The sequence below is a fragment of the Chiloscyllium plagiosum genome, unplaced genomic scaffold, assembly GCF_037043375.1.
Source record: "Chiloscyllium plagiosum isolate Xiang-an unplaced genomic scaffold, Cpla_swu_hap1 HiC_scaffold_13, whole genome shotgun sequence".
NCBI lineage: Eukaryota > Metazoa > Chordata > Chondrichthyes > Orectolobiformes > Hemiscylliidae > Chiloscyllium > Chiloscyllium plagiosum.
Window position 1 is genome coordinate 109,363,358 of NW_028270151.1, and position 18,954 is coordinate 109,382,311.

At 46.1% G+C, this 18,954-nt stretch overlaps 1 long non-coding RNA gene across 1 annotated transcript in view; it reads right to left on the reverse strand.

The window, feature by feature from the left end:
• Positions 1 to 2,538: 2,538 nt before the first annotated feature.
• LOC148148413 (uncharacterized) overlaps positions 2,539 to 18,954 on the reverse strand; it is a 276,054-nt gene continuing 259,638 nt past the window's right edge. The window contains exons 2-3 of the long non-coding RNA XR_015759065.1: positions 10,183 to 10,310; positions 2,539 to 3,179 (exon numbers count right to left, since the gene is read on the reverse strand). This is a non-coding gene — a long non-coding RNA (uncharacterized LOC148148413). The remainder of the gene's footprint in view (positions 3,180 to 10,182; positions 10,311 to 18,954) is intronic.

The window sequence follows — 18,954 nt, forward strand, 5'->3', positions numbered from 1 at the left end:
GGTTACCAATATCTGATAGGATCAATACGCAGGGATGAGGGGAGAGGGCAGGGAGGAGCAGTGTGCGAATTGATTAGCATCACAATATCACTGATCCCATCCTTTCACACAATGCTACTTTACTGTGTTGGCCTATTTATCCTTCCTGTGATAATGGGGAAAACCTTTGATTATCCAATTCCCAGTCATGGTCACACTGCAGCCACGCCTCAACAATCCCAGCTCCATTGGACCTGGTTCACTCTATTTCAAGCTACCATTTCATTGGCCTCGCTGAAAAGTTCTCAGCTTTATTATTGCCCCTACGAAAGTTGCTCTCAGTCAACTAATGTTTCTCACTCTCAATTATTGGACATCATGCTCTACCATCATCCTGAACGTTACAATAAAATGATCGCTGCCCCCCAAAACGTTCCCCTACTGACACTGGATCCACTTGCCCCATCTCTTTCCCAAGGACCAGGTCCAACAGTACATGCTCTCTTGGGCTGGACACATACTCCTGAAGTGAGCTCTCCTCCATGTAATCCAGGGATACTGGCCCCTCATGACCCTGCGCCACCAGTAACCCAGTCAATATCTGGATAAATTAAGTTTCTCAGTATATCTAATCTGTACTATGGTCATCGCTCTCAAATGACCCTGCATATTTATTCTCTCCAACCTTTCCAATGGTTGCTGGCCGACAGACTGTACCTCACAGTTTAATTGTACACTTTTTGTTCTGTTGCTCCAGCCAAATTCATTCTGTCCTTGGACGGATCCTCTTTCTCTTGGACTCCTTAACTAACGCTAATCTCAACCAATACTTCTACCTCGATCCTTTCCTTTCACTGCGATCATTTTGGAATCTTTTATACCTAGCAACATTTAACCCCCAGTCCTGGCATCCTTGAGCCAGCTCTCGGTGATCAGTACATCAGATTTCCACACTCTGAGTAGTCATGACCGTGCAGAGTACATCAGATTAAGGCTTTCTTTCTCATTCCATCTTCCACTGATAAACTTGTTGTTGTAAATTAGTACCAATTGCTTCTCCCATTATTTTGAGAATCCTGGTACTCTCCTCTACTATGCCTTTTTGGATCCTAAGCAGACGCCAAGTTATTTTCAATCCCTCCCAATCAGCCCGTAACAAATTCAGTCCCAGCTTTGTCACGTTAGCCCATTCAGCTCGTACCGTTTCTGCCTTCCCCAGAACCAGTCCCAATGTCCCAGGAATCTGAAGCCCTTCCTGCAGCACCATCATTCCAGTCAGACTCTCATCTACCTAAAATTCAGAGTCCTATTGTCACTTGTGCACAGCACTGGGAGTATTCCAGGGATTGCTACATTTGAGGTCCCACTTGCTAACCATCCACCTCGCTACCTAAATTCTGATTCCCAGACCACTTCACCCTTCCTACCCAGGTCATTCTACCAATATGGGCATGACATTTGTCTGCTCACTGTCCCCCAGACGAATGTCCTGCAGACACCGTGACATTTTTAACCCCACTACCCTGGAATTACAGAAACGCTGACACCTTCTTCACCCTCTTGACTCCCCTGTGCCTATTGCTCCTCCTTCCTTCTCCCTACCCTCCTGTACAGTCAGGGTGCTTGTGGTACCACAGACATGGCTCTGACTGCCCTCCCCTGAGCAGGCCTCAAATTCATCAGCTTCCAAACTGGGAAACTGAATTGGGAGGGAGACGTCAAGCTATTCCTGGGTTGCCTGGCTGTTTCTCTTCGATTGCCTAATCCCCCGTTCCCTTACTTATTCCAGACTGTCATGTCTGCAGGGTGATTTGCTCTGTGTGCGTGCTATCCCCATAACTCTCAGAATCATAGAGTCTCTAGTCACTGTCTGAGTGACTGACCCCGTATCCATCTAGGACACGAGCGGGGTTATGACTTCCCAATGTAACAGAACACATTTCTCATCTGACAAATATATCTTACCATGTCGTAAAATGCAACATGTCTAGAGTAACTTACTTAATGACTTAGAAAGAAGTTAACATCCAGGGCATTACAATGTGGTTAAGTCCCTTATTCAATTGTGGCTTACTGAGGGTAATTTATTATATTGGCTCAGAATTTCACTTCTCCCTCTCATTTCTGATTTCAATCCTTACTTCAGAAGTTAAAACATAAATTTGCTGACTTACAGCAATTAACTGACAGTCACTAATAACGGTTTATTGTCGGCGAATGAACTTACAGCCTTTTCTGTGATGGCTGTTCCACTACTTTCAAACTCAGTGCAGGCAGGTCCCAGCAGCAGAATGTTATCACTGTGACTCCCAGGGACGTGTAATCCTCCAGCTCCCTCTCCACTCTGTTCCCTCACAGCGTCACCGTCTCTGTGACTCCCAGGGACGTGTAATCCTCCAGCTCCCACTCCACTCTGCTCCCTCACAGGGTCACTGTCTCTGTGACTGCCAGGGACGTGTAATCCTCCAGCTCCCTCTCCACTCTGCTCCCTCACAGGGTCACCGTCTCTGTGACTCCCAGGGACGTGTAATCCTCCAGCTCCCACTCCACTCTGCTCCCTCACAGGGTCACCGTCTCTGTGACTCCCAGGTACGTGTAATCCTCCAGCTCCCTCTCCACTCTGCTCCCTCACAGAATCACCGTCTTTTTGATTCACAGGCGCATGTATTTCTCCAGCACCAACTGCAGTCTGCTCTCACGCAGGGTCGCCGTCTCTGTGACTCCCAGGTACTTGTAATCCTCCAGGTCACACTCTAGTCTGCTCCCTCACAGGTTCACTGTCTCTGTAACTCCCAGGTATGTGTAATCCTCCAGCGCCCACTCTACTCTGCTCCCTCACAGGGTCACCGTCTCTGTGACTCCCAGGTACTTGTTGGCCTCGATCCTCAGTGCTGATTTATATCCTCCCACTTTGGTGCCTCCACCTCCTCGGTTTGAGTGAGCCTTAAGCTCCTGCTACAAGTTGCTCCCTCACATGGTCACTCCCTTTCCACTGATTTCCAGCCTCCTGTTCTGCTGTTTCTCCAACTCCGAGTCCCAGTCGACCTCGATCCTCGCTGCTGATTTATAATCTCCCGCTCTGTGCTTTTCATTGTCGGGTTCTTTCCCCTTGTGACTCCCAGTAATGGTAGGCCTCAAGCCTCAGCGGCGATTTATAACATCCTATTCCGCACTGCTCTCTTACAGGATCGCTGTTGTGCCTGGAAGACAGTGGAGAAAAAGAGGATTAGATAATACAGAGGGTGTTACAGTGATTGAGCGAACTATATGGGATGGAACAGGTTATCTGGGGAGCTAGGTAGACCTGCAGCAATGAAAGAAATTGGCTGCAAGATACAGCAAGAGTTGCAGACACTGAAGAAGGCAAAGGAAATAGAGAGATTGTGGCTTGTTCATGACGGAGCTTTGTAGAGTCTAAAGGGCTTTTTCTGAGCTGCTTACAGAGATGTGTAGACTTCAACAAATGCAAATTAACAGCCAGCAAGTGTTGTATGGTACTGGAGACTGTTGGATGTTACAGAGTTATAAGTTGCAGTAACTGGGGGGAATATAAACTTTTGGAGCTCTGATAGTGTTCAAGGACCCTCAGGGCATGAAGAGGTGCAGAGAAAGGGAGCATTCCATATAGTGGGATTGTAAGGGCTGGCAGTCCTGAGATGGATAAGGAGGAAGGAAAGTGCCAATTTAGCACACGCAACCATTGTAGAACATAGAACAGTACAGCACAGAACAGGCCTTTCAGCCCACGATGTTGTGCCGACCACTGATCCTCATGTATGCACCCTCAAATTTCTGTGACCATATGCATGTCCAGCAGTGTCTTAAATGTCCCCAATGACCTCGCTTCCACAACTGCTGCTGGCACCGCATTCCATGCTCTCACAACTCTCTGTGTAAAGAACCCGCCTCTGACATCCCCTCTATACTTTTCTCCAACCAGCTTAAAACTATGACCCCTCGTGTTAGCCATTTCTGCCTTGGGAAATAGTCTCTGGCTATCAACTCTCTTTATGCCTCTCATTATCTTGTATACCTCAATTAGGTCCCCTCTCCTCCTCCTTTTCTCCAATGAAAAAAGTCCGAACTCAGTCAACCTCTCTTCATAAGATAAGCCCTCCAGTCCAGGCAGCATCCTGGTAAACCTCCTCTAAACCCTCTCCAAAGCATCCACATCTTTCCTATAATAGGGCTAACAGAACTGGACGCAGTATTCCAACTGCGGTCTAACCAAAGTTTTATCGAGCTGCAACAAGATCTCACGACTCTTAAACTCAATACCACTGTTAATGAAAGCCAAAACACCATATGCTTTCTTAAAAACCCTGTCCACTTGGGTGGTCATTTTAAGGGATCGATGTATCCGCACATCAAGATCTCTCTGTTCCTCCACACTGCCAAAAATCCAATCCTTAATCCTGGACTCAGCTTTCAAATTCGACCTTCCAAAATGCATCACCTCGCATTTATCCAGTTGAACTCCATCTGCCACCTCTCAGCCCATCTCTGAATCCTGTCAATGTCTCCCTGAAGCCTACAACAGCCCTCTATACTGTCAACAACACCTCCAACCTTTGTGTCGTCTGCAAACTTGCTGACCCATCCATCAGTCCCCTCATCCAAGTCATTAATAAAGATTACAAAGAGTAGAGGCCAAAGGACAGCGCCCTGTGGAACACCACTCACCACTGACTTCCAGGCAGAAAATTTTCCTTCTCCTACCACTCGCTGTCTTCTTTTGGCCAGTCAATTCTGTATCCAGACAGCTAAGTTCCCCTGTATCCCATTCCTCCTGACCTTCTGAATGAGCCTACCATGTGGAACCTTATCAAATGCCTTGCTGAAGTCCATATACACCACATCCACAGCTCGACCCTCATCAACTTTTCTAGTCACCTTCTCAAAGAACTCAGTAAGGTTTGTGAGGCATGACCTGCCCCTCACAAAGCCGTGTTGACTGCAGTTAATCAAGCCATGCTCTTCCAGATGGTCATAAATCCTATCTCTCAGAATAAATTCTAACACCTTGCAGACGATAGACGTGAGACTTACTGGTCTGTAATTGCTGGGGATTTCCCTATTTCCTTTCTTGAAGAGAGGAATTACATTTTCATGCCACCAGCCCTCAGGTACGACTCCACTGGAGAGCGAGGATGCAAAGATCTTCGCATGTGGTGAAGCAATTGCATTTCTCGTTTCCCAAAGCAGCCGAGGACAAATATGGTCCAGGCCTGGCGACTTGTCAGTCTTAATGTTTGACAAAAGTTTCAGCACATCAGCTTCCTCTATCTCTATCCATTCCAGCATACACACCTGCTCAACATTGTAATTATAGAGATTTAGGAAGGGAACCTGTGCTGTCATTGATCACAGTTATATGGAGTTACAGAAGCTGAATGGGTGACAAATTTACAAAGGGAGAAATTTTAGGTGACCAGAAGTTTAAACAAGAATAAAGACATTTTAGAGATGTCTAGCACAGATGGGAATGAAGGAGGAGAGATATTGTGAGGTACTATAAGAATTCTGAGCAGAGAAGGATGTCACATATGCAGAGAGAGGTGCATTGTCTGAATGTGTTACAGACATGAGGAGTGTTGTAGCGCCTGCTAGAGGGGACACAGATAACAACTGTTCCAATGGCTGTTGCAGTGGCAGACACCTCACCACCACCTTCTCAGGGACAACTCCAAATCAACAGTAAATGCTGGCTCAGCCAACAAAGCTCATGTTCATGAATGGATGAATAAAATCTACGAGTAGCACTGAGGTCACTCAGGAAGGGTCTTTCTACAGCCCTTCACAAACCCGGAAAAACTATACCCTGGAAGGACAGGAGTTCCCGATGCACGGGAACACCGGCATTTCCAAGGTGCCCTCCAAGCCACGCTCCATCCTCCAAGTACTGTGTCTGTCCCTACACCCAAAGGATTAGAGAGGGTCAGGAAGGCAGCTCACCACCACCTTTTCCAGGGAATTACAGGTGGGAAGGTAATGGTGAAACTCTGCTGTTTACAGCCAGACAGAAAAATAAATCTAGCGGTGGGTGTGAAATGAAATTTCGGTTTCAGAACAACATGCTGAGCATGGAGAGAGGATTTGACTGATTGGCACAAGACAGAGAGTGAAGAAAGTTGACGATGGGAACTGGTGATGAGGGGAACTCCGCAGGGGTCAGTGTTGGGACTACACTCGACACGTTATACATTTACAGTCTGGACAAAGAAAGTGAAGGGGTACGAGAAATGGGTTTCCAAGAAAGATCCCAGGGATGAAATTCGTGTTATATGAGGAGCAGGTGAAGTCTCTGGGTCTGCACTCGAAGTTTCAGAGGCGGTGGCAGAATCTCATTCAAACTTACAGAATACTGAGGGGCCTGGATGAAGTGGATGGGGGCCAGAGGATGAGCAGGAGAGACGAGGAGCCAAGGGCACAGCTTTAGAGTGAAGGGACGACCCTTTAGAGTAGAGATGTGGAGGAATTTATTCAGCCACAGGGTGTTGGATCAGTGGAAATCACTGCCTCGTGGGACTGTGAATGCTAAGTAATTCAATGTATCTAAGTCAGAGATAGCTAGGTTTTTGATGAGTAAGGAGATCAAGGGTTACAGGGAGTAAGTCACAGAATGAGGTTGAGAAACAATTCAGCCATAATCAAATAGTGGAATAGACCCGATGGACCGAATGGCCTAATTCTGCACCGATACATGATGGTCTTAAGGACTGCGCTTTTTTTCATAGGTTTCTAAGTGTACAGTTATCATTTCTGGCATCTTGTTTCCCATACATTCCAGAACTTTCCTGATTATTACTGTCACCTCTTGGTTTCAGATCAACTGCAGAAAGCTACATCACAAAGTAACTTGGGAATCACTGTGTATTAATCTCAGAAAGGTGGCATACAGAGCCAGCAGGACATAGAGAAGGCAAATGGAATTCTGGCATTGATTCCAAAGGGAATGGTGAATAAAATAGGGAAGGCTTGTAACAACTATAGAGAGCCCCAGTCAGCCGACATTGAGAATACTGTAAACAGGTTTGGTGCACTATCTCGAGGGAAGATGTCTTTGAATTGGAGGCAGTCTAGAGAAGGTTCACCAGATTGGTCTTCAAAATGGAGGGATATTGATGGGAACAGGTGGAGAGGTTGAACTTGTAGTTATTTAAATTTAGAAAATGAGACAAATTTATTGATACACCGAAGATTCTTGTGTTCTTACAGATTTGGTGTTTCACTGAGCAAGGATCTGTAACTGGAGATAAAAGGGAATACAATTACCAGAGAAACTAACCGAGAAAAGCTGGGTTGTAGAGACTGGAGAATGTTACAGAGTTCGGGTGGTTTGAGATCACTGTTGGTGGTTAGAGATCAGATGGGTTGTCGGGCTGAAAGATGTCAAGGAGAGTTACAGGATTATCAGTCTTGAAGGAGTTACAGAGATTAGGAGGAATACAGGGACTAGAGATTACTCAGACAATGGTGGTCGTTGGAGCTTCAGGAGATACAGAGACTTGGAGGGTTGTCGGGACTGGAGATTACACAGATATTTGTGGTAGTTGGAGCGAAAGAAGTCTTTAGAGAAAGAGAAGGTTGTAGGCCCTGGAAATTAGACAGATTGGGTGGTACTTGGAGCTACAGAAAGGGAGGTTTGGACGGACTGGAGATTACACAGATAGGGGTGGTAGTTGGAGCTGCAGGAGTTTATAGAGACCGGGAGGATTGTTGGAGCCGGGAATTACACTAACATGGACAATAGTTGGAGCTGCAGGAGTGTGTGAGATAGGGAGGGCTGAGGGGCTGGATCAGTTCACACAGCCAGGAAGAAGTGTAGGGATTGGAGGGACCAGAGATACGGAGGGTTGTAGGGCTGCAGGAGTTCAGAGAGTTAGTGAGGACTGTGAAGGCAGGTTGGCCGCATTCCCATCAGTTACACAGAGATGTGGAGTGCTGTTCTGGAGGAGGTTACAGAAATCAACAGGGTTGCAGACACTGGAAGATATTACAAAGGCAGTAAGCTGTAGTATTTGAGGAGGTTACAGCGACCGGATGCATTGAGGAGTTGGAGGCTGCTATAGGTATTAAACATGCTGCAAGGGATCAATAACCTTACATTGATCAGGGGGATTGGAAGCTCTGGAGATAAAGAATGAGAATTGCAGTAACTGAAGAATATCACAGAGATGGGGAGTAACATATGAGTTAGAGGAGTTATAACATGAGATGAGCTGTAGGCAATGGAGTCAGGGAAGATACAGGGAGATCTGAAGGGACCACAGGTGATCAAAAGGACAGGGAGGCTTCTCAGTGCAGGATGGGGCAGTTTACGCAGACAGGGAGTATTTTATGGAATGGTGCTATTTACAGAGATTATGTAGTTGTATAGAATTGAGGAACGAACAGAGATATGGAAGGCTCTGGTTAATGAAGACATTTGTTGATGTCGGATGCTGAGGTTCTGGAAATTATATGGACCGGAAAGCTGGACAATCTGTCAGAACTTACAGAGACAGGAACAGCAATAGAGCCTAGAGACACTAACACAGATAAGGAGTATTGCAGACACTGGAGGAGGTTTCTGCTCTAGGGATGGTTGTAGGGGAGTGTGACGTTTACACACATAGGTGTGGAAGAGCATGGAGATGAATAGATTGATGGGGAGACTGGAGGAGCTTACATTGGCAGGGCTAGTGTTAGCGACGGGCGAATGTTGCATAGTTAGTAAGTCTTGCCGAAACTGACCGGGAGAGTCACAAGCATTGGAGCTGGTTCCAAAGATCGGGGGTGGGGTGCGGTTACAGGGATCTGAGAGGATTACGCAGATAGGGATGTTCACATTTTCAGAGTGTTTCAGGAATAGAAAAAGTTACACAGTTAAGGACGGAGCTGTGGGAGTTCACAGAGACTCGGACGTTTGAAGGCTTTGAGGCTGTTTATGGATATAGGGATATATTTAGGGACAGTAATATGGAATGCAGAGGGAGAGTTTAGATTAGATTCCCTACAGCATGGGAATAGGTACTTCGGCCCAACAAGGCCATACCAACTCTCCAAAGAGTAACCCACACAGACCCACTTCTCCTTGACAATGCAACTAACATTATGGACAACTTAGAATGGCCAATTCACCTGACCTGTACATCTTTGGACTGTGGAAAGAAACAGGAGCACCGGGAGGAAACCCACATAGACACAGGGAAAATGTGCAAACTCCACACAGACAGTCACCCAACGCAGAAATCCAACCTGGGTCCCTGGTGCTGCGAGACACCATTGCTCACCACTGAGTCACCGTGCTGCCCCAATTTGCTAATTACACAAAGAGAGAATGTTTGAGGTGCTGGGAGGGCTGCAGGGAGTGGAGGAGCAAACAGAGACGTGGAGTGCTGTTGTGGCTTGAAAAGGGTCTGGAGGTGTTTATACAGATAAGAAGCGCGGTAGGGATGGGAGAAGGTTACTGTGGTCGCGTGGCGCTGTAGGCCAGGTGGCAGGAGTGTTATAGGGCCTGCAGAAGGTTACAGTGATATCATGTTCTCCTGGGGCTTGAGGAAGGTTTCACAGGTGGGTATTTTGGTCCAGGCTGGAGGATTTTACAGAGACGTGGGCACTGTAAGTATTGTGCAAGACTACAGAAATAGGGATTATTTTACTGAGTACAGTATGAGATTATAGAGATTGGGCATGTTATCAACACTGGAGCAATTTACACATAGGGAGAGTCGTCAGCATTGGAGTAGGTTTCAAATATACAGCGGGAATATGGGGGGGGGTGGAGGTTATAAAAAAGAGGAAATTTTCTGGGAAGTACAAGCATTCAAGATACTGGTGCAAATGAGTTGGACCGAAAGGTATGTCTCCTTACTGTATGACTCCTTCACACGACAAGACACAGCGTGAGGGGGAATATAGAACAGAAGGATCCCAGGTTTCAATGCCATCTCCTTGGGGCGGGGGAAGACGTGGTTTCCCCTCTGTTGTACAGATCCTCACTAAGACAGCACAGGCCTGAATTGGTAACTGTCAACTTCCCATATTGACGTGGGAAGGCTCAGGTACAGCAGAGACAAAAGTAAAAAAGAGGGTGGAGATTGAGCCTGGAAACCATCATGATCTGTGTTCGTGCTTCAACACTGTATCTATGTCATGTCTTCTGGACCAAAACTCGATGCCTTAAATAAACTCTGCTCTGTGCAGTGAGAGTGATCTTACCTCACTGCAGGGTTTACCGAAGGCTCCAGATCTCACTCTCCATCTCTCTGGCTGACCAACTGTCTTCAGTGTGGTGATGGACGAAACAGGAATTGGGAATTCTGTTGAGTCAGTGCCTTCCTGATTACCTACAGGAGACAGAGAAATAGACAAAATGGGAAATTAGACTGATGCAGTGAGGGTTACACATGGAGAATGGCACCGAGTCCCACAGAGATCTGGAAAATCCCAGTCTCCATCCCTGGCCTGTGCTGCTGCGTCTCCCTGAAGTGGAGAATTCTGTTGGCTCAGGAGCTGGAGTAGCTGCAAAAGCTGCAGTCACCGACATCAATTAGACCTTCCCAGTGACAGATACCACATGGAGAGATACTGAGTGATATCACCAGAATGCAGGAAGGCATCACGATCAAACCACAGTCATGAAGAAGGTGCACTAGGATCAGTACTCAGGGATGAGGGAGCTATCAGTGGGCCAGGCAATGGCCTCGCGTTAATTTCACTCGACTGTTCATCCAGAATTTAATGCTGGTAGCAGGGATACCCATCTGACTACTTAATACCCTTTAAGTAAGGAAATATGTTATAGGTTGGCGGTCTGTCCTACATATCAATCCAGACCCAGAGCAATGTGTTAGACTCTCAAATGCCCTCTGAAATGGTCTGGCAAACCACTCAGCTCTAAGACTGGTCAGGGTTGGCCTGGGATGTTGCCCAGCCAGAGACAGCAACATCCCATGAGTGCATTAAAACCAACCCTGCTGGGAGCAGAGTCCTGGCCAATCATGTCGGTCGGTTTCTGGACAGGGCTTTAAACTGATAGAGAGGATGCAGGGACAGGGTTCAGGTGAAAACAGCTTTCCAAATCAAAAGAAAAACTGTGAAGCCTCGGAACCGCACGGGGATCTGGTTGAGGACAAGCAGAAAGGAACAGGAAGGGACAGAGCTAAACTAAAACTGTACACCAGCGAATAGGATTGTGACAGGAAAGAGTAAATTATCTTTTTTTTTGGAATGGACAAAGTATCTGCATTAAGGTGACTTGTGACACAGAGAAAAATGAGATTTAGTCAGCAGACAGACATGATTACAGGTTGAACAAAAGGTGAAACGTAAATATTCAACGGTAAACAACCTTACAGATCTCAGGCAGAAGAGCAAGATGGGAACCATGACACTAATGGATAACACAGGTATTACAGAGAAAGCATTTGGCCTCAGATTATGCAGCTGAATCAGCCTGAATGCAAATTCTGGATGTTGTGTCAAAACCACAAGCAGGAGAACAGTTTTTATGCTGCCTTGCAGTATTTCATTGCTCATCCCTGCATTAAACAAAAATTCATTAGAATTTGTAGCAAAGGAGGTGTGATCATTCTGGGAGACTTCAATCTTTGTATAATCTGGGACAGACACATTGGCAAGAGTGATATTATCCAAGATCCTCCTTGAATGTTTTTGTCTGTGTTTCTTTGAATAACACATTGTGCAAATGGCTAGGGATGTAACTATCTCAGATCGACCGTTGGGTGATGAAGCTGAGTGAATGAGTAATATCACACCGAGATCCTCCAAGAAATTATACCGGAATTCAAAATGATTATGACATTTTAAAGTGACCAGAAAGCAAATCCAAGCGTCAGTAACAAAGCCAATTTCATGATCTAGAGAGAGAACTGACCAAGATAAACAGGGGAAACAGACTGAAATGTCAGGCTGTAAATGAACAGTGGAAAACATTTAAAGCCAGAGAGACCTAGAGACGTACAGCACATAAATAGACCCTTCGGTCCAACTCGTCCACACCGACCAGTTATCCTTTCCTAATCTCGTCCCATCTGCCAGTACTTGGCCCATATCCCAATAAACCCTTTTTATTCATATACCAATCCAGATGCGTTTTGAATTATGCAATTGTACCAGCCTCCACCACTTCCTCTGGCAGTACATTCCATACATAACCACACTCTGCATGAAAAGGTTGCCCCTTAGGTCCCTTTTAAATCTGTCATCTCTCACCCTAAACCTATGCCCTCCAGCTCTGGTCTCCACCACCCCACGGAAAAGAACTTGTCTGTTTATCCTACCCATGCCCCTCATGATTTTATAAACCTCAAGAATGTCACCCCTTAGCCTCTGACGTTCCAGGGAAAACAGTCTCAGTTGTTTCAGCCTCTCCCGATAGCTCAAATCCTCCAATCCTGGCAACATCCTGGTAAAACTTTTCTAAACACTTTCAAGTTTCACAACAATAGGAAAAAGAGCAGAACTGCATGCAATATTCCAAAAGTGCCCTAACCAGTGTGCTGTACAGCTGCAACATGACCTCCAAACTCCTATAATCAATGCTCTGACCAATAAAGGAAAGCATACCAAACACCTTATTCACTATCCGCTTACCTGGGTAACACTTACGGGGGCACGGGCGTGGACATGGATTGGAACTGTGGGTGTGACGGGCTGGGGACAGGCGTGGACATGGATTGGAACTGTGGGTGTGACGGGCGGGGGGGCGGGCGTGGACATGGATTGGAACTGCGGGTGTGACGGGCGGGGGGGCGGTGTTGAACAGGTTTGGGGATGGGCTGAGAGTGATGTCAGACGTGTCTGGGAGGTGGGGACGGATGGAGGGTGGTGTCGGACGGTTTTGGGGGGGATTCGCTGTTGGGTCGGTTTGGGGGCCGACGTTGAGGGTCGGGTGGGGGCGGTGTTGGATGGTTTTGGAGGCGAGCGGGGTGTATTTGTGGGGTCTGACAGGGTGTGGGGGCTCGCTCATGGCTTGCTGCTGCCGAGTCACCTGAACAGGGAGCAGACTGGAATGAAAACTCCGAGCCCCAGAGGAAAGGCATTGAATTGATTAACCGAATAATCAATTATCCAAAAGAAATAGTGTCTGTCCATCTCGTTCAGATATTCGAGGTTCCTCTGTAAACCATCTGGACTATAGCCTGGTGTTGTGTGAGTTTTACCTTCACCCAATCAACCCCTGCTCAATCCTGCTGAATGGTAGCAATATTGGCCCAGTTCCAGTTTAAGACCTAAATCTGTCAACCTGTCTGATCTTTTTCCACAATTATGTTAAAACAAAGACAGTTGTGGTGACTGGATGCAATGTGCTCTCCGACTGATACTTCAGTCACTTGCCTGACCTCGTTTTCTGAGGACAGGTCCAGTGTTGCACCTGTCTGAGTAGCGTAGAGTCATCTACGTCTTGATTTAGGAAACTTTCTTGGACACATTTTACAAATTCCACCCAGTACAGGCCTTTTATACTCTGAGTGACCCAGTCAATCCAGGGGAAGTTAAAATCTCCATCCAATACTACTCTATTATTTTTATAAATACCTGCAAACTGACTACACATTTGCCCCTCTCATACCCGCTGGCTATTTGAGGGTCTAGAACATGATCCCAGCAGACTGACCATCCCCTCTTTGTTTCTAACTTTTAAATTTACGGCCTCATTTGATGACTGCTTAACAGTATTGTCTCGATGCACAGGTGTTATGTCCTTCCTAATCAAAAGGACAACTCCCCCTCCTCACTTACTTGCCTTTCTGTCACGTGTGTAGTTTCTTTATCCTGGAACACTGAGCTGCCAGTCCTGCCCTTCTCTCAGCCATGTTTCTATTATGGCTATAATATCCCAGTCCCCAGAGCTAACCCATGCTCTGATCTCGTCTGCCTTACCAGTCAGGCCTCGTGTATTGAAATAAATGCCCTTTAAACCACATGTCTTTTCCCTCCCTCGACTGTGCCCTAGATATCCTGAATAGGTAACTTGCTCTTGATGAATGATGTATTTCCCCTGACTTTTCGATGGTCCCTCTCTTACTCAGAGTCACAACTCCCTGCCAAACTAGTTTAAATCCTCATGGGTAACGCTAGGAAATCTCCTCCGTGGGATACTGGTGCCCCTCTGCTTCAAGTGCAAACCATCCCCTTTGTACAGGTCACCTCTACCCCAGAAGAGATCCCAATGACCCAAGAACTGAAAACCCTGCCCCCTATACCAGCTCCTCAGCCACACATCCATCCGGCCTATCTTTCTATTTCTATCCTCACTGGCACTTGGCACTGGGAGTAATCTGGAGATCATTAATGTCAATATCCTGCTTTGTTAACTTCTCACCTGACTCCCTGTACTCATTTCACAGGACCCCATCCCTTTGTCTACCTCTGACATATGGACCGATGTGCACAATGACCTCTGGCTATTCCCCTTCCACCTTCAGAATGTTCAGTAACCGCTCAGAGACACCCTTGACCCTGGTAACCGGGAGGCAGCACATCATCCTGGGGTCTCTTCTGCAGCCACACAGTCTCCTGTCTGCCCCCCTCACATCTGAGCTCCTATCAGTATTGTGATCATTAGCGAGGGCCTGGCAAACAGAGACAAGGAGGAACTCCCTACAATTGGGTGCATATTAGAAAAGTGGAGTATTTTAAAGTGATGCAGTGAGAACGCAGGGCCAGTGTGCTCCTTGAAGAGTGAATAGTAAAGGCAGCAAGTCCAGGGAATACTGATCAAGTGATATCGTGAGTTCGATAAAGAAAATACAGTGCAATAAAATCAGGTGAAGCCCTTCACAAGGATAGAGAGTGGAAGGGGATTGTGGAAAATGAGGGACAAATAATGGTCATGAAATATATTTGGCAGATACGATTGTGGAAAAGCCACAGATATTTTATCAGCATCGTGAGAGTAAGAGGATTCCCAGCGAAAGAAGGAGGCCTGTGAGAAACCAAAGGGACAATCGGTACATGGAGCCAGAGGAAGTAGGTGAGGTCTTCAATGAATACTTCCCATCTGTATTCACGCAGGAGAAAGGCATTGCAGCCGGGGATTTCAGTTGGGATTGTGAGGTTCTCGAACATGTTCAGATCCATAAAGAGGAGGTATTAAATGTTTTCACAGGCATAAATGTGGAGAAATCTCCAGTACTCAATGAAATGTATAGAACATAGATAGAACATAGATCAATACAGCACAGAACAGGCCCTTCGGCCCACGATGTTGTGCCGAACATTTGTCCTAGCTTAAGCACCCATCCATGTCCCTATCCAATTGCCACTTAAAGGTCACCAATGATTCTGACTCTGCCACTCCCACAGGCAGCACATTCCATGTCCCCACCACTCTCTGGGTAAAGAACCTACGCCTGACATGCCCCCTATACCTTCCACCCTTCACCTTAAATTTATGTCCCCTTGTAAAACTCGGTTTCACCCGGGGAAAAAGTTTCTGACTGCCTAATCTATCTATTCCTCTGATCATCGTATAAACCTTTATCAAGTCACCCCTCATCCTTCGCCATTCCAATGAGAAAAGGCCTAGCACTCTCAACCTATCCTCATACGACCTATTCTCCATTCCAGGCAACATCCTGGTAAATCTTCTCTGCACCCTCTCCAATGCTTCCACAACTTTCCGAAAGTGAGGCGACCAGAACTGCACAAAATACTCCAAATGTGGCCTAACCAAGGTCCTGGACAGCTGCAACATCACTTCACGACTCTTGAATTCAATCCCTCTGCTAATGAACGCTAATACACCATAGGCTTTCTTACAAGCTCGATCCACCTGAGTGGTAACTTTCAAAGATCTATGTACATAAACCCCAAGATCCCTCTGCTCCTCCACCTTACTAAGAACCCTACCATTAACCCTGTATTCCGCATTCTTATTTGTCCTTCCAAAATGGACAACCTCACACTTGGCAGGGTTGACCTCCATCTGCTACTCCTGAGCCCAGCTCTGCATCATATCTAAGTCCCTTTGCAGCCGACAACAGCCCTCCTCACTATCCACAACTCCACCAATCTTCGTATTATCTGCAAATTTACTGACCCACCCTTCGACTCCCTCTTCCAAGTCATTAAGTAAAATTACAAACGGCAGAGGACCCAGGACTGATCCCTGTGGAACTCAACTTGTAACTGGGCTCCAAGCTGAATAGTTACCATCTACCACCACTCTCTGACTTCGACCGGTTAGCCAGTTTTCTATCCAACTGGCCAAATTTCCCTCTATCCCATGCCTCCTGACTTTTCGCATGAGCCTACCATGGGGAACCTTATCAAATGCCTTACTAAAATCCATGTATACTACATCCATTGCTCTACCCTCATCCACATGCTTGGTCACCTCCTCAAAGAATTCAGTAAGACTTGTAAGGCAAGACCTACCCTTCACAAATTCATGCTGGCTGTCCCTAATCAAGCAGTGTCTTTCCAGATACTCATAAATCCTATCCCTCCGTACCCTTTCCATTACTTTGCTACCACCGAAGTAAGGCTAACTGGCCTGTAATTCCCGGGGTTATCCCTATTCCCTTTTTTGAACAGGGGCACAACATTCGCCACTCTCCAGCCCCCTGGTACCACCCCCGTTGACAGTGAAGACGAAAAGTTCATTGCCAACGGTACTGCAATTTCCTCTCTTGCTTCCCACATATTCCTAGGATATATCCCGTCAGGCCTGGGGGACTTGTCTATTCTCAAGTTTTTCAAAATGCCCCCCAACACATCTTCCTTCCTAACAAGTATCTCTTCTTGCTTTCCAGTCTGTTTTACACTCTCCTCTTCAACAAAACGGTCCCTCTCATTTGTAAATACTGAAGAAAAGTACTCATTCAAGACCTCTCCTATCTCTTCCTACTCAATACACAGTTTCCCACTACTGTCCTTGATCGGACCTACCCTCGTTCTCATCATTCTCATGTTTCTCACATACGCATAAAATAGCTTGGGGTTATCCTTGATCCTACCCGCCAAAGATTTTTCATGTCCACTCTTAGCTCTCCTAATCCCTTTCTTCAGCTTCCTTCTGGCTATTCTGTATCCCTCCAATGCTCTGTCTGAATCTTGTTTCCTCAACCTTATGTAAGCCTCCTTCTTCCTCTTTACAAGACATTCAACCTCCCTCATCAACCAAGGTTCCCTCACACGACCATTTCTTTCCTGCCTGACAGGTACATACATATCAAGGACATGTCATATCTGTTTCTTGAAAAAGTTTCACATTTCCATGAACTCCTTCCCTGACAGCCTGTGCTCCCAACTTATGCTCCTCAGACCCTGTCTTACAGCATCGTATTTACCCTTCCACCAATTGTAAAACCTACCCTGTTGCACGCACCTATCTCTCTCCATAACCTAGATGAAATTCACAGAATTGTGGTCAGGATCACTAAAATGTTCACCCACTAACAAGCCCATCACTTGTCCTGGTTTGTTACCAAGTACCAAATCCAATATGGCCTCCCCTCTGGTCGGGCAATCTACATACTGAGTTAGAAAAGCTTCCTGGAAAGACTGCACAAACACCGCTGCAGGTATCTCAGGCTGCTATGTCATTCAGAGAAGGAAATCTACCCATCCTCACGTGGTCTGCACGACATAGCCACAGCAAAGTATTTGCCTCCCAATTACCCTCTTCAAAGGCCAAGCAAGTTACTCAGTTCAAGGGCAGCTAGGACTGGGCAGGAAAGGCTGGTCAGCCAGAGACACCCACATCCCAGACCTGATTTAATAAATAATCCATTAGGATGGTCCCACTGGAACCGTGCTGAGACCAGGGTCCTGGCCGATCATGTCGGTAGGTTTATGGACAGGGCTTTAAACTGACAGAGAGGATGCAGCGACAGGGTCCAGGTGAAAGGCACTTTCCAAATCCAAAGAGAAAAGGTGAAGCAATGGAACAGCATGGGGATGAGGCTGAAGACAAGCAGAAAGGTACAGGATGGGACAGAGTTTAACTAAAATTGTACATCAGCGAAAAGATTTGTGACAGAAAATTGTGGGAAAGAGTAAGTTATGTTTTTTTTTAATGGACAACGTCACTGTCATAAGGTAGATGGATTTTTGACACAGAGATAAAAGAGATTTAGACACCAGGGAGACATGGATACAGGGTGAACAAAAATATTCAGTGCAAACTCAGGCAAAATGGGCAACGCTAACAATAATGGATAACAAAGGCATTACAGAGAAAGCATTTGGCTGCACATCATGAAGTAGAGTCAGTCTGAATGTAAATTACTACTTGCCAAAGACACAAGCAGCAGAACAGTTTTAGCCACTGAACAGTATTCCATTGCTTATCATTGCATTACACAGGGACTCATTGGAACTTTTTAACAAAGGCATTGTGATAATTTTGGAAAACTTCAATATTCATATAATCTGGGACAACACACGGTCAACATTGATATTGGAAGAGGACTTCGGTTAATTTCCTTTTCAGTGTTTCTTTGAAAAACAAATTGTGCAACTGTTAAGGGACATAACTATCGCAGAGCGACCATGTGATGAAACTTAGTGAATGAGTAATGTCACCGGGAGAGATCCTTCGGGGAATTGTGATAAAGTGCAGTTTAAATAAATATAAAGTTTTAAAGTGATTCACAGAGGACAAGCTACAACTAGAATCAAAAATAGCCAGTTACATGTGTGTGAGAGGAGAACTGACCAAGGTAAACAGGCTAAACAGACTGAGACATGTGTCTGTAAATGGACAGCCGAAAATATTTGAAGGAACAGTGTAAAACACTCAACAGAAGGACATTCCATTGAAACAGTATAAACCTCAGCAAGAAATCTCCACTGGTCCCGCACGCAGGACAAAAGGGATCATACTAGATTATAGGCTGAGAAGATCCCCAAAAAGTACTTAAAATCCTGAAGTCAGAGAGAGTTTTAGGAATAAATGTTAATGGATTGTAATGGGTCTGCTCACAGGAGGAGGGCTGTGGGAAGGGAAGCCACGGTCAG